Below are 4,956 nucleotides of genomic sequence, written 5' to 3' on the forward strand. Positions count from 1 at the left end.
GTTTACAGGCGTTAGATGATGAAAATGTCACAAACGTCTCTCTGTCAAGCGATACTTAATACAACGTAAATTATAATTATTGTGCCATCTGCCAATAAATATTGTATACTTCATCATTAGAATTTACCAACGCCCCCCCAGCTTTTTTTTCACGCTATAGTTATGTTGGTGAACCAAGTACAACAGTAATCTCTATTGGTCAAAAGAAACACGTATGCACCATTTTCTCGGATTCTGGCCTAAAATATTGGCAGCCACGAGTGTTTTTGACATAATCGAACAAGTTTTTGATAGTTTTCTCGATCAAATCACCATGTAAAAATCGATATACGATTTCCATATACGATGAAATAATCGAAGAACACATTTGAATCTAATTTGGTGGCCGGTGGGTACCTCATAGGTATACTATCTTAAAGTAATATATTATAACTTATTATTATACCAAGGTTTCATTTTAAGGATAGGTACTTAAATACCTACGTTAAATATTTTATGCGAAAGTATAAACTACGATAAATTGTGCTGAAGATCGCTAATAACTCATTTAATACAAAAAATCATTGTTTAAATATAATTGTGTCCACATTTAAAATTAAAATATCTATAAAAAAAATGATACGTCTACAATAAGCGAGATCAATTGTTTACTACGGTATTTCATATTAATGTTATATTTTGTACATTATAATAATTGTATTCGTAGTTTTGGACTTACGCATTACGTCAGCCTATTTCTATATAGATACCTTCCAAGGAAGTATGTTAGGCTAAACTGAAATCATTCGATAACGCATTTTGTTGATAATCCCGTATTTTGCGCACAACAAATTATCACCTAAATAACTTATTCTTCGAAGGTATTTCAAAACGACTCGTTGGAAAAACACATTATTGTTTTTCGTACTTCGTTATGTTACCAATGCAGAATTGCAACCCATAATAATATTTTTATAGATAAAAATAATCGCTGTCGGTAATTTAACGTGATTATTTGGAGCTAAAAAATATGTAGGTATGAAAAATGTACAATTGTGTTTATTTTGTTAAAATAAAACTAAATTTAAAGACAATTTTCATTTATTTCTTAAAACCAATAAAATCGTAATAGAATTAAGAAAATTATTTGTTATGTAAATGGATTCCGATTGTGAAAAATATAATGATTCCATTAAGGGTTTCGGTTCTCAGATGTTCTCTAGGAACTGGTATCTATCTATTAAAAGTTACTACTACTAAGTAGGTACATTAAGCAGTGCCGCAACTAGGTATTGTAGGGCCCTGATGCCAAAAATGTTATGGGGCCCCTGTACCTGTACTAAACAGTATAATGAAATAAAGTTAGTGCCACAGATAACCTTTAGCAGACCCCTCAGTGCCGCATTAAGCCAAATTGCCGCCCCGGGGCAATATAAAATTTGCCGCCTATATATATTTAAAAAAATCATATGATAAAATCATATGATTTTCACCTCTCTTTTTTCGCTATCATAAACACTGTGAGTTGATCTCGTGTTGTTACATCAGGAGTCGAGTCTACTATAAGTGAAAAATATTTAAATAATTATTAGTTTTTTTTTCTATAAATATCAATACAATTTTATCTGTTGAGTAAAAAATCTTGAAAATTTAATAGAAGGCTCCTAGGTTATTGTTTCAAAGGCAGAAGAAAAAAATTAAAAATCTTTAGTCACAGTTTTTATTTATAAGCATTTAAAGTTCAAATTTTGACAAAATACGGAAAAATCACGAAAATTAGCAAATTATTTTGAGTTGAGAATTCATAAAAATTTTTCTTTTTAAATCTAAGATTTGAAAATGTAATATAAGATTACTCATATGTTTGTCTACCTTTATCAAAAAAAAAATGTCTACAAGAAACTTAAATTAAATTTTTATGAGCGTCTGAAATTTATATTTTTACAACATTTGATATTTTCTCGATTTCTCATGTAACAATTTTCTTATTTTATTGTAATTAAAAAACGAATGACTGTAGATACTTGAAAAATTCATTAAATGTTTATATTAGCATTTTCTATACACCATAAAATTTTAAAAATATTTTGACTCTTTTTGAGCAGTTTACGGACATTGTCAGTTTTCAATTTTTTAGTTTTTTTTTCTATAAATATCAATAAAATTGTATTTGTTGGGTAAAAAAGTGTGAATATTTAATATAAAGCTCCTGATATATAATAGCAGTTGAAAAATATTAAAAATACATAGGCAACATTTTTTTTATAAGCATTTAAAGTTCAAATTTTGACAACATTTATCAAATTTATAATTTATTAACTATTTTGTAGTTAAAAATGTATAAAATGTTTAACTTTTATGGCTAAGGATTGAAAATTTAAAACAAGGCTCCACGTAAATAGGTTATATATAAATTACTTTATTCACAATAATATCATCAAATATACTTGATAATATCATAGGCTGACTGACCGTTTTCGCTCAGAATCGTTTTTCTTATACAATGATATTATATCATTGAATTCAAATTTATCACCATCCATTACAGTGACCCATTTGTAACCTACTGTACAGCAGAGCGACTTCCACTTATCCACCTTTTTTTCTTTTGCTGCTTTTTGGTAAGCTGCACCACTTAATTTAATTCGCTTACCAGACATAGTATAGTATTCAATAACATACATTTAACAAACACAACACTGTTGTCTACCGAAATTGCGTCGATACTGTGGTCGTCAACAGACGACAGTCGATGATAAGATTACTAAAATGATCGTCAAATACGTTTTTTCGCGATTATTATTAGATCATACAGCTCGCATTGCCCGCAACAGCAAACAGGCGACAGCTCTTCGATGTGATTGAGTCACTCGCCGAAAATTAAAAGCTATAAATAACACAGACACACAACTGTGATGCATTTAGTTATTATTGAATCGTTGATAGATAAAATTATTATTGGTATTAATATTTTTAATATAATAATAATTATTTTAAAAATTTAATACAAAATTCGTAACGGAGAACGTATAATATTATAATATGATATATTTTTTAAAAATCTGCCGCCCCTCAAATCACCTTAAAATTGCCGCCCCGGGGCAATTGCCCCCCCTTGCCCCCCCGTTAAATGCGGCTCTGAGACCCCTAATACAAAATAAAATGTATGGCCCCCAATTTTTAAAACTTTTCAAGCACTATAAGAGTATAGTTATGTTGGTTATATTAAGTTCATCATATTTTTAAACACATCTCCAACAATACATCAGTTATCAGTAGTCAAATAGTCAAATTAATAAAAAGCAATTCATTTATTAAAATATTAAATAATATAATATTTAAATTTCAATAACAAAAAATAAACAATATTATAGGTATTATACAAATATTTTATTTTAAAAAGTTTTTTTTCCTTGCCTTCATGTTTGAAAAGTCATGTATTAGTTTTTCAATATCAAGTTCTTTTGTCCTTGATTTTTCTATGTTAAGTATACTTATGCCAGTTAATCTATCTTGCGAAATAGAATTCCGAAGATAGTTTTTGAGGAGTTTTAATTTGGAAAATGACCTTTCGGCCGTAGCTACGGTAACTGGGAGGCTTAAATATATAATACAAGCAGTGATAATTTGACTGTAAAGAGATGAAAGATCATATTCAATTATAAAAGATGACAATTCTTGAATAGTTTGAATTTTTGTATTTTTAATAAATTCTTTTAATGAAATTAATTGTCTTATTAAATCTGATGTCACATCATTATTGTAAAATTATATGAAATCATAACAAGATTTAACTATTTCTGACTCTTTCATGGTAACTATATTTTGTGGAAGTAAAAATTCAAAATTTCTTGAAACGGAATGAAGTCCTTTAAACGTTGCTATACGAAATTTTTCTTCGGGCACATCTAATCGTCTATCTCCTTGAATTTCTCTACAGTATTGTTTTGAATATATTCTACGGGTTGCAGGTTTTGTGGTGGATATACCCCATTTATGGCATAATTCAGTTGCTGACCCAACGACTTCATCATAACCATCTCTCATTTTTTCAATTGATAAAATTGTTCCTTGCAATAAATCACATGCCTTGTGAAGATTGGTTTGTGGTGATTGTAATACCTTTGATACAATTGATAAAGGTTTTAAAATATTTTCCCAAATGGTCATCAACATAACAAATTCAAATGATTCCATTTTTTTTTTCAGTGATTTGGCTCTATTTTTTTCATCACTTTTGTCACTTGTTAATAATATATTGGTTAAAGATTTTAAAACATTTATAAAATTTAATTTTAGTGAATACACGGCGTTGTGTCTTGCTTCCCATCGAGTAGCACACACATTTTTTAATACTTCAATAATATATTATTATTTATTAGCGTATAAACCATATACCTACATATAGTACCAATATAAGGTCCGTATTTCCTAGTATTTTTTTTCAGATATCAAAATAATATACATATTTTTGTGAAAATTTGAATCGAATGACGAATATAGAAATAACCAATGGGCAATAGTGTAGGTATTGTATGTTGGGCTGGGGCCCCCTTCGGTCCCGAGGCCCGTGGCGTTTGTCCACCTTGCCCACCCGGTATTTACGCCACTGGTGTGTACTATGTTGAGAGTTATAAATAAATCTATTTTTAATTTTCAAATGTGAATTACCATCGTAGATGTAAACAAAGATTATCAGTTATCAGTGGTCTCAATTTTATCGGATATTTATTCATCATTTGGCGTATGATTGTAATATCAATCTATTATAGAAATATGGAATGTACATTTTCTATTTTTTTTTTTAATAATAAATTGCTTAATTTTTCCTTTTTGATGATGGGCCCCCCCCATAACATAAAACCTGGCCAGGGAATGCATTGCATACCCTGCTTCCCCTATTGTTGCGGCACTGACATTAAGTATTTATCTTTAAGCATATGTAATCATAATTTCGATAGGTAAGACTCGTCCATA

The 4,956-nt window shown here is 29.2% G+C and overlaps 1 pseudogene; it reads right to left on the bottom strand.

Moving 5' to 3' along the window:
• Positions 1–3,369: 3,369 nt before the first annotated feature.
• Positions 3,370–4,322, bottom strand: LOC132933107 (zinc finger MYM-type protein 1-like; annotated as a pseudogene).
• Between the last annotated feature and the right edge of the window lie 634 nt (positions 4,323–4,956).

Source organism: Metopolophium dirhodum, chromosome 1, assembly GCF_019925205.1.
Source record: "Metopolophium dirhodum isolate CAU chromosome 1, ASM1992520v1, whole genome shotgun sequence".
Classification (NCBI taxonomy): domain Eukaryota; kingdom Metazoa; phylum Arthropoda; class Insecta; order Hemiptera; family Aphididae; genus Metopolophium; species Metopolophium dirhodum.